General features: G+C 40.9%; 1 protein-coding gene across 26 annotated transcripts in view; it reads left to right on the top strand.

The window, feature by feature from the left end:
- Positions 1-20,000, top strand: part of camk2g2 (calcium/calmodulin-dependent protein kinase (CaM kinase) II gamma 2) — a 64,474-nt gene that overhangs the window by 9,340 nt on the left and 35,134 nt on the right. The gene's annotated exons all lie outside the window — the stretch shown is intronic.

Below are 20,000 nucleotides of genomic sequence, written 5' to 3' on the forward strand. Positions count from 1 at the left end.
ATCAGATGCACGCGAGAGAGAGAGAGAGACGCACGGCAGAGAAATGTAGCGCTAAAAGGAAACAGTGAAGTGTATCATCTTATTTTTAGCCACAATTACGTGTCACGTATTGTGTCGAACTGTAAAGTGAGTGTATTTTTACACTGTTATTAGGTAAGGCCTTGTGATGTCAGAGAGAGAGAGAGGCTGGCGGCACTTGTCCCACTGTTGAATTATTGAGGTGCAAGGCTGCTCTGCTCTCACTGAGCCTGGACACAAAAGCTGAGGAGTGGAGGAGTGGACCCTCACACTCGCCTCCTTTTATTCATCCCATTTTCTTCCCCTCTCTCCCTCAGCGACCACCCCATCCCCTTTTTTTTGTCTCCTCTTGGATTCTTTCACCACCCCTTTCTAGTCATTTCCTCCCCTTCGCTCCGCAAGGCTGCTGCTGCCGCATCGCAGGCCACGCATGCAGGCAGACGATGTGTGTGTGTGTGTGTGTGTTCAGGCTTTTGGTGGTGGGCTCGTAGTGCACTCGCTGGAGGCTGATTGGCGGAGGGCAGATAAACGTAGCAGCACTGCGCGGTGAATGTTTAATGGGACCAACTGTGAATATTTGATGAGAGGGAGAGAGTCAGAGTCATATGGAAAGAGAGCGAAGATGTAGATATGGAAAGGAAGAGTTCTCCTCTCCTCTCCTCTCCTCTCTGGGTGATAATGGTCCAAAGCAGAACCGGTGCATTGTAACACATGTGTGTACGGTGGCGCCGAGTCTTCCCACAGCATGCAAACCTTATTTTCTTATCAGCACTTGATACTGTGTGTGTGTGTGTGTGTAGTGAGACTCTCCTCCTGTCATATTCATCTTGCCCTCTTTTTCTCTCTCGTCTGTTCATCGTTATCCCCCCCTGTCCGAGGCATATGGCATCATGGGGAAGCCAAGTTGAATAAAATTTTTATTTGCCATATAGTGCTGGATGAGGACAGAGGGACGATCAGGGTTTAATTTGTTACTAGAAGCTGAATGTACAACTTAGTGTCTGGCTGCACCTGACAATATGAAATCAGAAAAAAACATGTAAATAATAATAACAGTCGCTTTCTTAATTTATTGTTTGGTCGCTACAGTGCCAGAAAACTGTATTGCAACTACATGTGCATGCAGGTTCATCTGAGTTTGTGTGTGTGTGTGAATGACAACTTGATCAGCTGCTGTAACGTCATTATGTGTGAGTCACGGAGCTGATGGTGTCTATATGTGTCTGTTCATGTACAACAGATGAAGAAAGACGTTACTTGAAACTATACTGACTATATATGGTCCACAGACTGGAGTGAGCGGATGCTAATGCTAATGTTCCCACCGTTGTCTGGCTCCAACACTTGTGCAAGAAAGTTTCCTCTCTTCTTGAATCTTGATTGATTAGACTCTCAAATTCTTATCATTAAAGTCGAGCACAAACACAGACGGCTCTCTGAATGTCTTTGTTTTATGGACTGATGGTGTTACATTTGAGAAACTGTAATGTGCTTTTTCATTATTTCCTGACAGCTTGCAGACTAAACAATTATTGTAATGGACAGAAGAAATGTCAGTGAAAATAATTTGAAGTTCCAGCGACCAAGACCATATCGTCAGATGTGTCTTGATTCAATTTACTATGATGTAGGATTGAAAAGAGAAGCTGGAACCATTGGTATTTATGCATAAAAGGATCGATTATTTGATTGATCGACCAATACTTGCACAATACAGACTCATATTCATGTATTTTGTTTGTGGTAGTGCAGCTCAGATTCAGCACCAGAGGTGGTTGTATAAGATTTCACACATTCACGCAGGTATCGGGCTCATACTGTATTCATCTGTGAGACGGCCGCAGTAATTACACTTAACAGTTAAATAAGTTACCAACAGTAAAATAATACAGTTTCCTAAATAGAGAGGGATTTTATTGAGATTATTTATTGCGACAGTTGGAAGATTGAGAAGGCAATAAAGCAGGGAGCACACATGGGAGAGGCAGCCAGCAATAATGTGTGTGCGTGACTGTGTGTCCTTGTGTGTGTGTGTGTGAGTGTGAGAGACGATGAGATCACATCACGCAGTAAGAGCTCGCACAAAAGTCTCCAAAATGTATTCTTTCTTTGATTTTCTGCCAGTCTCATAAAAGTTCACATCTGCACCAATACTGTGCTCATCATGTGATCGACATGTGAAGTTAATATTTATATGAAAAAAAGCCACGTTTTTTTTTAACTAAAGAGATTGATTGAGTGGCTTTAGTACAGTAAAGAAACTATATAACATTAATCATCTACCATGATTGTTTTTTTTATTTAATTACTTGATGAATCGTTTCATCTGTTCAATATAAGAACATTAAAAATGCCATTATAATCTCAAACCAAGGTGATGATGCCTTCAAATGTCTTGTTGTTTCTGTCAATCCAAAATCCAAACACGATCAGTTCACTATCGCAAGTCAGAGTGGCTAAAATAACATGAAACAGTTTACATATTTGCTTCAAAGTTGCTGAAATTATTAAGACTCTGATTAGTTATCACTGTGGTGGAAACTATGATGTAGTCTGATTCTTTGTAGTCTGTTAGAATGATTAGTGATGATAACCTATTGAACCCTGGTATGTTAAACCTTCTGTTTGAGGTGAAGATGACAGGATGAACTCATGATAACCCCGTGAGATTGTAGCTACTTTATCGTACATTCCTGTAGGAAAACAATGTTTATTGCACCAGGATTACTCTTTCACCTGGAGGTATCTTGACCTGTGACTGTGGATAAGATCGCCAGACCACTGGTCAGGGGACAGGGTTGAGCATGTCTTACTTTGGTCTTGTTTTTTGACTCCCAACAGCAGACCTAAAAATCTCTGCATTATCAGAATAACTCATACATGCAGCTGTAAATTTGAACATGAATTAAAACTAAATCTATCATCATAAGATGTAAACCTCAATTTATGGTCTTTAAATTTGACTGTTTTCTGTACAGATCTTTTCTTTTATCCTTTATCTCTTAGCAAGTCAAATTATTTTACATTTTTATGATAGTCAAAGTAAACACATTAATAAAGTCCTGAAAAGTCAAAACCATTAGCTCTGCCTGACCGTTTGTGTGTGTGTCTCCATGCTCTTCAGACATGCCCGTGGATAGCCTAATCTATTCCTGATCACACACTCACTCTCGTGCTGTCAATCAAGCAGTGCATCTCCATGGTAACGGCTACCTTGCATGCATTCTGCTCTTCACACCTGACAGCCAAGATTACATAAACCTGGTCAGCGTATTCAGCCCGTGTCATTTACAATGAGTAGTAACACAGTGCTGGTCGGACGCACCTATTGAAAGCACTCAGTCCTCCAGCCTGAGGAAACCTGACTGTCAATCACACAAATTGATGTTTTTTTTTCTCCACAAAATGTGTCTCTGAAAGATGTGACTCTTATTGTTTGCTTTGGTCTTGAGGACTTTAATCTGACGGGAACCACTGACGTAAAAAGTTACATGTCAGGGATTTAACTCAAGAGTAAATGTTTTCGCACTGAAGAACTGTTTAACTGGAGATATCTCTTTGCACATCATTTTTGTTCAGCAAATTCAATTACTTGTCCAGAGCATTACCCACAATGCAACATTAGCACCAAAATCTTAAAGGGAGATTCTGGTGTTTGAGTGTTTGTTTGAGTGTACTGTGGCCTGAAGCCACCAATCTTAAACAGAGATCAGATAAGAAAGAAAACGACACCAGTTATTTTATTAAAGTCTCCCAAAACTACATGTTAACGGTCAAATGACAGCGCCCTCTAGAGGACGTATTGGTTTTAACAGTCGCAAAAGAGGAAGTCCGGTGATATAGTGGATCCTGCTCTAAACCAACAGTCAGTATTGGGTCTTTTTGTTAAAGTTGTTGTTGTTAACTGCAAACACATTGTGTGAAGTGAAGCTCCTATTTGAATCCATACAGTAGCATTGTCTTGTAATGAAGATAATTATTTACGCTCACAGATGCTCAGTGTAGTATAAACAGAGCCACAGGCTGTCGTCCTGTCGTTCACATCCTTTTCTGTTTTGGATGTTATAAATGATAACGTTATAATGGCTGGAGTCAGTCCGTCTCTCAATGCTTTCCTACCGTGTCTCAGTTCAGTTCAATTTCAGTTTTATTTGAGTAGCTAGCACCAAAAGATAATACACATCATGTCAAAGCACTTAACAGGGTAATGTCAAGACCTCACTACAACAAGTAACGTTACACTGGTTCCCTGAACACTTGGATCTTTAAAAACAGATGAATAGTTATTAAACTGTGCATTCGCTTGGAGCGAGTTTCTGTGTTAGCTGTAGATCAATACACTCTATACTGCTCCGAACTGTATGTTGATGTTAATAAGATGGAGTTAGTAGGAATTACATTTCACCGACACTGTAGCGAGTGTGAACGTGCACCGACCTGTTAACAGTGTCAGATATTAGACTTCAGACATATAAACAACACTCATTAGCAGGGTGTTGTTGTTAGTTTTATCGTGGGATTATTATTATTATTATAATAATAAAACAAACTACATCATCCTCAACTGTTTCTGACCTGTTATCAGCCTTTCTGAACCACGAGGGAGGAGACAGAGCGAACCATGGATATATGAAACCCTTTTAGTTGTGGGAACAAGATAAAATTAAGTCAACTTGAAAGTATTGAAAATAGAATAAGCCCCTGCGCAGAGCGGAGGCTTTGAATACTTCAGCCTGTTATGGTTGCCTGAATGTTTTCATTTATTTTGATACCGCAGCAGCATACTTCATTGTCACGAGATGCATATTTCCAAACACTGCTCTTTCTGCATCATTTTACTTCTTTCACCAGGTTGATCTCTAGCTCTCGTTTCACTCAATGATCTCCTTTTTCTTAAAAAGAATGTCCATTAATCATTTCATTGGTGGGTGATAGAGATTATTTTATTTTACAAGATGCAAAACCAGGAAACCACACTGACTTCTAAATTTTGCTTTAATTGCAAAGAAACACACATATGTAGACACACGCACACGCTGACAAACGCACACAGAACGCAGTGATGTGTGTCAATATTTGCTCACCTTTTGTTGTCATTATCTCCATTTACACTAAGGTTTCTTTACACAAGGCTGCTGTTTTCCCAAGTGGAGGATGTTTAACCAACCACACACAAATGCACACACACACCCATTGTTGACGGCACACATACACACTCAGTTTATTGTTCTCTCCTCTGTGTGATGTGATGCTACGTCTGCTTCACCTGAACGATTGACACCTGCCTTCGGGCTCTTGGCAAAGTTAAAATCGTTTGATAATCCTCGCTGAAAAGCTGCTCTGCAGTTCGTAGTATCCCAATAAATCCAATTGGTGTTGATTGTGCCGCTGCATGACTTGGTTGAAGTATGTGCTTGTGTTGACTGGCGCACCACCAGCACAGTTGGTACGTTTGTGTCTGCCTCCAAGGTAACAATCAAAACAGCCTTTCATAATAAAAGCCTGCTCACAGTGAGGGTCCTGTTCAGAGCCGGCTGCCTTGACACACTTTTGTGAAAATGTGGGCAGTGATGCAGGTTTTTGTGGAGGCTCCACTTGATCACCAGTGAATTGTAATTACAAAACTAGCTGCAACAACATTGGAGCTTGATGTCATTGCTTTTTCCAGATCTTTTTTTTTTTTTTTTTTAAACTGACAGCATTATATATTTTTTTTTCCTTTTTATTGATTTTAAATTAGTCACATTTTTGCATGGATGTTGTCATGTATTGAGTTGACCCAGAAACATAACAATTGAAACATCCTGTTGGTCGTTGTGTCAAGGTAGACTGTGCAAATATTTGTCCAGCTCAAAATCATTTAATAATACCCGGCTGCCTCCAGCGTCAGCAGCTGAGGTAATATTTATGAATGGACGTATACAGTAAATAAAGTGTTGTTTTGAAGAGTTACTACCATAGATTTGCACCTTAACTCATTCACTGCCAGAGTTTTTTCCCTCAGTGTACAGCCAGGATTTCTACTACGTTTCAAACAGCCACAGAATATGTTGTGCTATGACTAAAATGACACAGAATATCTCAAATGAAAGGGGAGACTCTCTACTTTTACCAGGAAAAAAAGTGAGTTCATAGCATGTTCCACTTTTTAGTTATCCTCATTTGAATACAGCATGTTTTCTCCAAATTCAGCATTCTGGAAAAACAGGTTTAAATTTTCATTTTCAAGCAGAACTCTCTTTTGAACCATTTATTTTTGACTATTTTTGACTTTGCGATGATTCTCTCTGTGTCTGTCTGAATGTCTCTCTCTCAAATGACCTAAATAGGTTAATCTTTTTTTATTGGTGAGATGGTGGATCAAAGAAAAAAATGCCTTTAATAAAGGTCAAGGTGCGTTCACTTTGTTTTGATATTGTGAATACCTAAGACTTTGATTTCATAGAGTTCATAGGTTTGATGAGACACTTGTTTGCTATGGATATGTGATAGCGTGATCTGAATGAGTTAAGCTTTGGAGTAATTGTGATGGTTAAATGACTTGTTATGGTGAGAATGGAAGCTCTCTGCCTTCCACCTTGCATCTCGCGAGAAACATGCATGGACCGCTTTACGGCACTACAACACGAACACGCCTGGTAATCCGTAATCTCTTGTTAAAGTTACCCTCCTTGGTAGACATTGCTCCACAGAAGCTGGCCTTCCTGCCAACTTTGTAGAAAACAAATGCACATGGCCAGGGGCTGTAAGTTTTTACGACAGTGAAAATATGCACTCAGAAACTGTAGGGGGAGCTCTGTAGGGAATAAAATACGACCAAAACAGCGAAAAAAGTGGCTGACTTGCATAGTTCCCCTTTAATCACTGGAAAGTGGCCATGATATAATATACATGTAAGTATAAATAATCCTCTCCAACCTGTGCAGCAGCTCAGGCAGCACAAAGCGTTATAATCCTGCCCAAACAGCGTCTGATCCCGTGTATTCACGTTGCTCTTTGGCACATATATCAAACTTGCTCCACAAGCTTCTACATAAACACCGAACATCGGTGACTTTGCACGATATGAATCGCAAGAGAGATCCTGGCAAATGTGCAATAACATCCATTATTTGCTCTCTAGGAGGATTAAGTTCCTCATTCAACTACGACCGCTGCTCAGCTGTCAGACGCCGTCTACGTCAGCTGTCACTCTTTACACAGCTTTACAGGCTGCATTAAAACATTTTGTTGTAACTGCGGATACGTGTTTGTGTGTGTGTGTCTCCTCATGTCTTACCATGAGGACTGGCGGTCTCCACACAATGGAGGTCATTGTCCCTCCTTTGTGGGAATAACGACGAGATAAGTCTGTGTGTGTGTGTGTGTGTGTGTGTGTGTGTGTGTCTGTGTGTGTGTGTGTGTCTCCCTGGAACAGCCGCTCATCGGTGATTAGTTATCACAAAACGAGGATCAAGGCTGCACTCTGACACATCAAGGCTGGAAACCCAAGGCTGTGTTATTCATGTGCTGGAATAAAGGTGCCAGTGTTTGGCCCCAGATCTATTCTTGGTACAAATTTTAGATGTTGTCATGACACATCTTTTTAAAAACATTCCTTCGTTTAGTGGTGGAGTTAAAGCGACCAGCAACAGGGGCCGGGCTAACAGCGCTAACGCAGAGAAGTGCTTTGAAAATGCACTTCATGACACGAGGCGGCGAGTGAACTGGCAGACAAGTTCAGATAAATCTAATTTACCTTTAATCTCGTGTTGTATTTGCTCAGCCACGGTGCAGGATAGCTGAGATAAGAGCGGCAGAAAACAGGACCTGCAGCAATTTAAAGAAACCACCAGTGGCACCTGTTTATATTGAGCCGTGTTATTACTTTTGGGGAGGAGGTGGGTCGGTGTTTTCACCTCCGCTGAGTGAGAGGAGCGACAAACTTTCACAGGCTTCACAAGCTTTCTGTTTTCCATCCATTATTTTGTGAGAACAGTGACACTAAGAACATTAGTCTGGGGTCACTGGACAAAAATGATGAGATGATGATGCAGCACTAATGCCCAGGATTTTCTCACTTCAAATTTAATGAAAAGCGAAGGTTAAAAAAAGGATTCTGTCACAATACCGCAACACTCCTATGGAAAATATTCTCCCTCTGTGGTGCAGAGGTGTTTGTCTGTTGATCGAGTGGTTTGGAGGATTTTCCATTAAACCTGGTTCATGATCCTCAAAGGATGAATCTTTATGAGCTTGGTCATTCTCTTTTCTTCCAGTGCCTACAAAAGGCAGTCTCTAATTGTCAAAGACTTGAGGTCACTTTAATTTACCTTGAAAACTGAGGTCCAAAAATATACTGAGCTCCAGTATTGTTAGCATGTTTGTAGAGTTTTCTGCCAAGACAGTCTTGAGATTTTGACTTTTGGAGAGCTTACAAAGTTTGGGACTGCGGTCTGGGTCTTTTTTCAGGTGCAAACACCCAATAAGAGCTTATTTTCCACTGTGTGACCTGGTTAACATTGAGCTGAAGCTAAAGATTCAACAGTCAGCATTTTAAGATTAATTCACTTTTGGATTCAAGGACAAAATTTGGATGAATTACGCAACTATTTCTATCCCTTTCCTCAAACATCAACTACATTTTGCATTGAAATTTGAACAATTTGAACTCTGGGGATTCACAGCGGGCTCATCTTAATCACTCCACATATTTTGAGTTTCGGCGCCTACTAACTCCCTGAATCCTCCTGTCAGGAGTCACAATTAAACTGTCCTCAGTAGTGTATCAGTAATTTAAGGATCTAAACTTAATAAGTCTCTGTTTTCCCCTTCGGAAGAGAACAACCTTGAAGTGTGGGAATACTCTGTGGATTAGTTTTGTGGCTCCTTCCAGCTTGGGCTTGTTTAATCCACCGTTTGTACTTAAATATCCCATAACAACAATGACATCAGCTACATTAGCTATAGCATACCTACAGGTCAGCAGTAAATTACACGGTGTGTATGTGCAGCCTGTCGCCGTTCGTTGCAACAATGAGATCTGTCCATTGTAAACAGTTTACCTTCCAGAGAGGGAGCTAAAGAAAGAAACCCAGTTTAGGATTCATGAATCCTCAGATGTAGAGCCATACCATACATTAAAGTGTTTGACAGACTGTGTATAGCTTTATGATGTGTATTGTTAAGACCCAGATGCTATAAAGCAAAGTTGGATCACCAACCAGGAAAAGTACAGTCGAGGTCAATCTTGGTTCACACAGTTTAGTCAAAAGGTGTAATCCTACTATCCACAGTCTGTGGATTGATGGATTTACTGTCACTGATTGACATGATGTGGATAAGAGGTCAGAAAATTGTCTGAAAACCAAAGATATTTTGTGTTATGGTGACAAAAACCAAAACCTAAATGCCATTTTTCCTATTAATTTAATTGACTTATAATTCCCTATCAATTGATTTCGATGCAACATATTGAGGAGCACGAAGGTTACAGAGCACAAAGGGAGAAGATGTTGACAAAGAGACTCTGAATTTAAAATGAACCAAATAAAAGTACATCATCTATCCATGCATGTTTCAGAAACATCATGTTCTTTTGTCTCCTGTCTGTGAAGGGACGGGAACAACAGGACTGCAGAGTAAAGAAGAAAAACAAAAAACAAACCAGTGCAGAATATTAATGATTCACATGATACTGTGCATATAGTATCCTCAAGCCAGCATCTCCTTTAAGAGATTACAGGATTTTCTAAAGTCTGACACTTGAGACAAAATCCAGAGAACTGCCTCTGTGGTTGTTGTTGTTGTTGTTATGGCGCCAGCGAAATTATGCTGAATCAGACAGCTATTATCAGTTCCTGTTTGCAAATGGATGCACAGTCGGCTCTCTCTGGATTAATATTATACAGAATAAAAAACATGATTAAGGTTCTGAAGATCTGTCTTCATTTTATACGACTACTAAGTGGGTGTATGGACATCTATCAGTGATGGACATCAGAGATAATAATGATCTTGGAGAGCGTTAGCAACACTCAATATAAACCTGTTTATTGTGTCTGCGCGGTCAGACTTGACTACTTAGGGTTTTAAAGTGCTTTAATTGCCTGAGCTGTCTGTCAGAGTCTCTGCTGCAGCTCCAGCCGCTCACTGTGTCGATATGGGAGACGACTGAGCAGATCAAACTACAATAATTACTTAACTTACCTTTTAGTTTTTAACACCCCAGCCCAGCCTGGCATGCACCTGTCCCTCTCACCTCGTCGTGTCTAATCTTTCTCTCACGTCTCTCCATCCAGTTCAGTTTGAAACCTGTCTGCACACGAGTAATTTGACTATTATTCATTGTAAGTTGATATTTTGATTGTTGACATGTGCCATGCTGACATGTCAATCATACACAAAGGTTCATCTGAGTAAGCATAACTTCATTAATAGAGCTTAACTACTTTCATATTACTCTTGGACGTAATGAGCTGCACACGCCCTAATCTTTTGATTCAGTGCATGAACCACAAAGGTCACCGAGTTTAAGTAGTTCGTGCATGTAGTTCAACAGTAGAGAAAATGAAGCCGAAGACAGAAAAGATTACATGTTGAACATTTTCAAAATAAAACCTAATTTCCTTGTTTCCAAAACTGTGAGGTCATCATCATCATCATCTAACTGAATGTCCTTTTTAAAGCTTCATTTATTGGCTCAACTGAACACAGACTGTCTCTTTAAACATGCAGAACATAATGCAGAGCAGAGTGAAAAACAAAATGAGGGGGGAGAAGGATACACAGTGTGTCACTACATGTTTTGGTTGAGTTACTCTGATATCTCTCAGCCCCCGACACACACAAACACACACAGACATAAAGGCAGTAGACACACACACACCATGCTGCTGTTTCTCATCTGAAATGTTAAGGGGCTGTGACTAAGCAGGTCTTATTCTCATAATCATGAGTTTGACTTGAGCTACAGTGAATTTAAACATGCAAACACACAACCTGTGTTCAGATGTGAATTTGAAACAGTGGGAGCAGCTACAGGGTTTGAACTTGAATGACAGTATTATGGGAATAATAATATGAGCTGTGCATTCAAAGCCAAGCAGGTCGGCCTCATTATTATCATTAGCAGTTGAAGCTTTTCGATTGTTTGCATTATAGTGCGACTCTGGAGGAATCAGGAAAAACAAGAGGAACAGGTTAATCTAGACACTGAATATGTAACCTGCTGAGAAATGCTGCAGCTTTTCATAACATCATGAGATTCAGTGTTAGCATTGCATCATGTGGTAAATATTGTGAAATCTTGTGATATTCATGAGCGTATTGTGTCCACCAACTTGAAAATACTATCTAGCTGGGGGGGCTGATTTTGTGTCCCACTCCCAAAAAAATTCCAGTCCACAGAGATATATATATTTCTAATGTGCTATTAGGGTCGGTTGTCAGGGTGAAGAGTACCTAGATTTTAAACATCTGGCTTTCCTGAAACAAAAAGTCAAAATGAAAAAAAAGATGTATATAGAGAAGATAAAGGATGAACAAGTTGGTAGCTGAGGAAAAGAGGAGGGGAGCGAGGGACCAACAACAGTGTCAGCAGCAGCCAAATTTGAACTAGACGCTATTAACTCTGCACCAACCACAACCTCCTAAAACACCAAGACAGAAAAGAAACAGGACGAAGGAGAGCGCCACCGTCAGGCAGGGAGGAACAACACAACACAAGCACAACATACCACACAACATTCCACACAAATATTTATCAAGTATGACTCAGAGTCATAACACTTGTTATAATGTAGGTGAACACATGTTTTACACAACATTGTGGTTTTCCGTGCACTGGTGTGCAGCTGTTTATCTGTATCAGAGTCAGATTATACTTTATTATCCTCAAAGAGAAATTAGTTTTGGGTTACTCACATGCAGCACATCACATCACTGTCTCCATGATACAAAGACGAGAATAAAGACACTAAATCATGACTAAAACTTGTACATATTCACTGATAACATTGCACAACCCTGTGACCTTAAGCTACTTTATTTAAAATGCTTTATTAATGTGGGTATAAATGTAATGTTTCCTTGCGGGTAGGAGGTTTCTACACGCACCTCAGGAATTTAAACCTATAATTGGACATGTTTTTAGCTCGCTCATATAGTTAGATTCCTTTCCTTAGACAGATCAGTTCGTCCTCCACCTTAATCCAGATTCAAATATCTATCAGTATCTCTGAGATCGACTGGTGTGGATTTCCTCTTGAGGATGAGTCCTGCTGACTTTTCCTTTAGCTCCACCATGAGGTCATGTCTCCCATCTACTCCACTGTGATCCAGTCTGCCCAGTGAACACAGATCAAACTCCCAGTAAGACACCAAACAACTCACAGCAGCAGAGCAGTGTCGAAAGTCTGAAAAATAAATAATCAAATTGTTGCCACATGTACTGTATATGTGAGCTTTAATACCATATTTGGTATTATCTCCATTGTCACCAGACATTATCAACAACACTATATTGATTTCCCATCACTCCTCATTACGTTCACATCATCACACTGTCATCTCTGAGGAGGCGACGTGAGCCTCGGCTCTGTCCCAGTGACACCACACTGACCTCTCTCAGCGACGGGACGTCAGTCTGGAGCCACTTGTTGATGGAGGAAGTGTTGGCTGGAAGGGAAGGAGAGAAGGATCGCATAAAAATAATCATCGTCAGAAACTCTCCTCCTCTCTAATTTTCCCGTACACCTCCATCTGTCGGCGTTTCTCTTTCTCTGTTTCTCTTACTCTTTGTCTCTCACTTTTTCTGTCTCATTGTGTCTCTGTCTCTGTGCTTGGTGGTGCAGGGCAGGCCAGGTCAGTGTGATTCAGGGCTGTAAGCCGGAGGAGGATTGGATCTATTTATAGTCTTGTCTGTTCTGGGCCACACTGACCCGAAGTCTCTGTCTGTTTTTCTTTGTGTCTGCCTGTCGGTTTCTGTCAGTCTGTCATTCATTTATCTCATATCTCCTGGTCTCCCCTTTATCTGATCTTCCCCACAGATACATTATCTCCCGGTGTTTAACAACCTCGGCCTCACTGTTGTAGCCAGATGCTCACACTCAAACTCATGTCATCTCTCCACACAGTGATCATCCAGTTTTTACCTTTTTTCTTGTGTGCAAATCCTTTATCAGTCAATTTTATTTATTGTCCTAAACAACGATCCTGAGAAGAGCTTCAGGAGTGCAGATATGTGATTTGTTTACTTGATTAATCTGCAAAGTGAGTCATTTCTCCACGAAATGTCAAAAATGATGACAGATGCGAAAAGATACTTCAGCTCGCAGAGATGATTGTAAACAAATCAGTGAATCTTAAGTAGTTTAACTTGATAAATGATTCAATTACATGGTTTGAAAATAGATAATCATGTTTCTGTGGAAAATATTCTGTTGTAACTGTACAGTATGTACAGTACGAACGTTTCTCAGCCATAAAAACTCGAATATATCGTACCTAGTATTGTTGGTACGTATGAATAGGCTGTTCATTCTGTTTTCATTTTGTTTGTTTTGATCTATTGAATTCATTTTATGAGGAGAGAGCGATGAAAAGTTGGAGGTACGAGTGTACAGGACGACAGTTTCTCACTGAGGAAGGGGAGAGTAGATCATCATGTACACATTAGAACATTATACATTATATTTTCTTAATATATTGGATGTATTTGCTGATGTCATTACTCTGTATGTTAACAGAGTATCGTCTCTTATTGGTATCATGACTGGATCTGTGAGTTCACTATCGTTTGGTCAGAGACACACCCAGTTACTTTCATCCAGTGTGTTTGTTCCAGAGAAAAGTGTCCAGAAGTGGTTTGTGTAGTTCCTTTGTGTCTTTGTGTGTGTGTGTGTGTGCAGTGAGCAAGCAGGGCTGAGAGCCATGCTTTTAGCGATGCTCACAGCGCCGTTTTCATTGACATGACTGCAGTGTCGCTAAAGGCTTCAAATGGAATCACTATGTTATTTAATGGCTTAGCTCGAATGAAAAAAGACATGACACACACACGCAGAGATGCACTCTAATACAATACACCACTTGAAATGTAAGAACATGTCAAAAAACAAAAACACCACTGTGACCAGAAGTGCATGCGAAACAAATCTCTGCCCTTCACCTCCCAGTCACACCGACAAACACACACACACAGATTAGGTTTGACATTTTAGTATGTTGTTTATCTGTTTTGCACCACACAGGGTCACAGATGCCTCTTTTATCTAATAGCATTAGTGGATGACACTTCATCTCCACCCATAAACACACATGCACATGACACGCACACAGTGTATCACTTGTAATACCTGTGAACAGATGTAAGAGGTGATTCATAGCGAATAAACCTCAAAGCGCAACAGTCATTAAAAGTTATTTCTGTTGGGTGCGTGCGCGAACACGTCGGCGTGCGATGAAAGGGTCAGACTGGGTCGTCCATAAAACTCTCTCAGACTGTGAGCATGAATAAACAGATATACTGTAGTGCTTGTCATTTTAAATAGTGCGCCATAAAAAAATCAATTGCATGCACTCAAGCGGACGGTTGAAAATAAAATTAGAAACTGTACTTGCACTGTAGCGCATGATTAATCTTGAATTCTTGAGTAATTATTTCTCCAGCTACGCAAATATTATTGCAGATATTGTCATGACGACCGCTGCGCACCTCAGATTCACCTGCACTGTGTCGACTTCAACAATCTGGGCAGTGTGTTGTGTTGGTAGCAGCTGAGCATGAGCGGTCTGATGATAAAAACTGTTTTGCCCTGTGTGTGTGTGTGTGTGTGTGTGTGTGACATCATCACGCTGATATCCAGCTATTCTTAGGGCGCCGATTGCTGATGATGAAGAACAGCTCGTTGCAGCCGTGGTCGTCGTTGACCCGGGCTGCTCGCCGGCCTTGGAGGAGAAGATGAAGAGACTTTGATCTGCAGACTGACACACTGATGATAGTTATAATCTTGACAATGTCTGTCAAGCCTCTGACGTGCAGACTGCAGACTGTGAATGAACACTTTGCTAAACTGATAAAAAGTGCCAAGTTTGAAATACTTGGTGTTTGGTTCGCCTGATGTGATTTCGGTGCAGTCGGCAGAAGAATCAAAAAATCAAATCAAATAAACTTTATTTGTCCCACCAGGGGAAATTTGGGCAAGGGAGTTATGACAGCTGCCATGTACATGTAAAACATCCATACACAGTACATAACATACAATAAAACAGTAACAAAGGCAAACAAATCCAAGAAAAGAGAAAGAAAGAAAGTGCGGGGTGCAATAGAGTAAAATACTTGTGATACAAATTCAAATAAAAACATACTAAAAAACTAAAAGAAAGAGCAAGGGATGTTGGTATAAGCCAGCAGGTGGACAGGCAAACCGGATGTAATTGATATATAAGAGGCAAGATGAACTCCTAATTCAGCAACAAAGACCAAAACGCCGCAACAATGACCAGAGTGTGACACCAAAGTGTAAAGAGTAACATTTGGCTCTGTATATGTGTGTGTGTGTGGCTCCTGCATTAGCTGTAAAGTCGTCTCGGCCTGTTTCCCTGCAGGCTGAAGTTAATTGATGAACACGGGGGGTTATAGATCGTTTTACAAATACTGGATGTGGGCTGAAAGAAGCCATCCATCAATCTGTCCGTCCATCCATCCATCCATCCATCCATCCATCCGTCCGTCCGTCCATCTGTCCGTCCATCCATCCAAGATGAGATAGTAATAAGGGGAGGGCTGGATGGATAAATGAATATGATGATGTGCCACGCCATCGGTCATCACTCAATCCAATTGGGCTAAGTGCTGTGTGTTGTTCTCCCTGGAGCAGACGCTACGATATCACAGCATCTCTCCGGAAAGCTATAAAAGGGGCGTGTGTGTGTGTGTGTGTGTTGGTGGGTGGAGACGGTATTGGCAGCCCATGTGTTCCTCCTTCCACTATTGATGGTGCCATTAAACATCAGACACACACACCAGCTCTTTCTCTATGTGGTTCATTTAGACTGTTGTATTCCACTTTAGATGGTCAGAACTGTTTTAGTTTGATGATCGGTCACTTTTTCAGTCTGGGTCCGAAACATTATTATTTTGTTTGTGGGATTTACACTTACACACCCTGCAGCCTCATACGTCGAAGCTTTCCAATCCCGTCTGCTGTCTCCAAACTGGATAAATGACATTTTAAATTTGCTTTCATACACTCCCTGTCTGGAAAGTTAGATGTACTGTAGACTGAGGTTACCGCTTATTAAGATTCACTGTATTTCCTGTAGTTGAACAATATGTGTTGAGGAGAGGGGTGGCAGGGATATATTGATACAGCACAGGGTATCACAGTATTTTATGTGGCTGTTTTGTATTGAGGCCAAGTATTGATCTTTTACTTTATATAAATTGCAAATACAAATGGAAGTTTTTGGCACTTGAATACTAGAGCTACTTTGTCTGACTGTGTTCAGTCTGTCTGCTTGGACAATCTCATTTGCAGGAATAGAAAATGATTTAAGAGAGACAAACAGACCAGAGAACTTTATCTAATTAGATAAAACAGACGTTGACAAAGTTTTTCGTACAAGACAGTGGAACAATAAATCCCGCTCTATCACAATATGTGATTACAATACACCTGATATGACTAAATTATAGCAAAATAGCATTGGGAACTGGACTGAACTGGGGATTTCTGTCACAGTGTTAATCAAAGGTGATATTTGATGTTCACTTTGCTGATCGTATTATTGAGTATCCAGCTGCGGAGATACATTATCATATGGGATTGAATGGATATTGCCACAACAATTTTGAGAACAGTTTCACTCTAATTACATTCAGTCTAGTATATTGGGCTCTGTCACGTCTAATTCAGCTCCTTTCAATTGGTTCTGTTCCTCACTTCCAATCTCTCTCTCCTGGTGCTGTTGGTTTTATACAGAGCCTGCAGTTCCCCCCTCTGTATTTGACACTGAGCGGCTTCTGTTAAGCTGTAGTCAGTTTCTCTTGTTTCCATTCTTTCTCTACACAGTTTGTCCTTTTTGAAGCCTGTATTTATTCTCTCATCTTTCTATTGAAACTCCTCAGTCAGCTTCTAGTGTTTCTAAGCAGCCAGCTGCCAACACTGTCTGCCATCACAAGCATAATAAAGCCATCATCTCAGGCCAGCGTTGCAAAATAGTCCTATTTTTGCAGGCAGATCCAACTTCTAAGAATACAAGCAGCCAAAATAGCCCATTATGGCTGTGAGAGGGAGGTTGAGGAATGTCTGCACCAGGCTTTGATTCCTCATCCTCTGAACACTCTGGTCAGATTAAAGCTCCTATGTGTCCGTAGGATCTGAACAAAAGCGCGGATACTGAAGTGAACAGGAAAAGGCCGGCAGCATGTACACTTGTCTGTACAGGGCTATATAGACACATGCAGGATACAAGCTGCAGCTGATTGGCTTAGCCCTGTGGGTCAAAGGTCCAGGGGTCAGACTCGGGGTGGTGGTTTATCCCTCTGTGTGTTTTCCTGCAGGAGCTTGTTTTGGCAGCGATTTATAGGAAATCGATGCATCAACCTTTAAATCTCCAATCAAGACGTGACTTTTACACCCACACGTTCCACCTTTGGTTCAGCGACAGTGAGTGTGTGGACACGTAATGGCTGTATTTTTTTATTATTTTTTTTCGTCTTTCTTTGCTCCACTTAGATCTGACTGAGCCTGCTGAGCCTGCATGGATAGTATTGTACTTTTATAGCAATGTGTGACGTTAATGAAGTTGTAATCATTCACAGAAAGCTCAGGGAGAGGTCGAAGGATACAGGAAGCATCAAGAAGAACAAGAAGTCCACATGAGAAACAAGCTCATGTACAAATTTTAAAAGTCCAGCGTGCACCAGTTCTCATAAATGGGGATATATATCAATATCAATATAAACTGAATAGCTTAGATTAGTTTTATACCTTATTTGAGTTATCTTTAGTTTGTTTTTTCAATGCATTTATTTTATTGTTGACAATTAAAGATGAAAATGTATTAAAGTTTGTTTTATCTATTGTCCAAAAAAAAAAAATCTGGACAAGGAGCTTCATCTAGTTTCAAATTTGATTTAAAAAAAAAAGTTTTTAAAACTTAACAACCTCTTGCATGTAAGTTCCTTTAATTTACATTTGAATTATTCACCAATAACATCGGTGCTGATTGACGTCCTCCTGCCCTCATTGTTCTCGTCATCAAACTTCTCTCAGCAGTTACATCAAAACGTTTCATCCTGGATGAACACTGAGGTTTATTGAATTAAGAGAGGTCACTGGTGACAGTTCAGTATGGCTGCCCTCATTATAGCCGGTGCTATTAAGCTGTCGTGTGTTTAAAATGCTTCTTAGGCACACAAGACCGCAAATTACATATTTACATTGTAGTCATGGAATTGAGTTTCCATTGCCTTTTAAAGGCCCCTCCGTGTTTACTGTGGAGGAAGGAAGTATTTCCTATTCTCTTTTCCTGCCTGTGTTTTTCCAGCCAGTCCGGGGAGGGTGGTGTGAACAAGCTGATCATAGCCTTTCTCTAACCTCTCAGTCACCTCAATCTGATCAGCCAAGTTCATTGATCACACACAAGTCAATTAGTTTCCTCTCTAAGTGTGGGAGTTCCCTTTTTTTTGCCCGCCACTGTGTTCACAGACGAAGCTGCACAATCGACAGCCATTACTTGAGTTTGCTGACTCACTGGAGCTGAACTTCCTCCTGACTCTAGACTCTCTTTTCTTCTTCTCTTCTGTGCCCTTCTCCTTTTTCTTTTCTTCTCTCATTTCCAGAAAGTGACTGAAATAAAACACAAATCATCAGCGGCCTGTTTCGATTCGATCAGCCACAGTTTTTTTTTTTAGGGTTCATCTGAGGACATGAGAAGATTAAATAATTACTCCAGAACTAATGACTCAGACACATCATGACATTTCCTTTGCTCCCTTCCACTTTGGATGGCATTTGAGTTATTTTAATGATTTAATTTATCACCCCTGATTCATTTGTACCTGTGGCGTTTTAATCAGCAGAGGAAAAAGAAAGGCTACTAATGTTTGCCATCATCTTGACACCACGGTGCTGCCTAAAGCCTTGGACGGGACGGGGATGGATGGATTAGGGATGTCAAGTGCTTCTCCCTCTCTTTCTCTCTTTCTCTCTTTCTCTCTGTCACACGCACACACACACACCAAAAAGAACAACAACAACATCCACAACACACACACGCCCACGTAAGCGGCCCATCTGTCCTCTGAGGCCAGCAGCTGGTGGGAGGCATGGGACGGTCCAGTCCGAACTTGACCTCTGACACCTGGGGACAGGCCATGCCATGCACTGTATCGACGTACTGTAACAGGCCTACAATCTGTCTTTCTGAATATAAAGCTGCACACACACACACACATGGATGTCCTCCCCATCGCCATTAGAATCATTAACTGGACACTGATTATATTAAGGCCGGACCCACAAGACTAATTTCACTAAGTGCAAAAAAGCTTGTGCTAGAGGTTTTTATGTGTGTGTATGTGTGTGTGTATAGTATATAGCTGTCCGTCTGCTGTCTGTTTGTGCAAGCTCATCATAATTGACAGCCGCTGGCCTCCTGGCTCGTCTGGTTCACTGTGTGTCTCACATTCATGACGTCCTGTCACAGTTTGAAACTCTTCGCCGTCTCTTTCAGTTCAAGTCCGTTTGATTCACGGCTCCAAACGGCAAGTTTTGTTGCTCTGAGTGGAGGAGGAGGAGATGGGAGAGAAAGTGAATTAAGTGTGTTTGTGTGTTTATGTGTCTGCAGCCGCACCGTTAAAAGAATTTTTTTAATCAGTTCACACAGTGACTGGTGCTGGTGTCTCTGAAATCCTCTGAAAACAAGATATCAAGTTTTAACCATTGCAAAAGTCTTTACTTTAGAAAAAACTAGACAAATTATTTATTATTTATTAG

This window comes from Trachurus japonicus, chromosome 15, assembly GCF_045865225.1.
Source record: "Trachurus japonicus isolate A0001 chromosome 15, Traja_1.0".
NCBI lineage: Eukaryota > Metazoa > Chordata > Actinopteri > Carangiformes > Carangidae > Trachurus > Trachurus japonicus.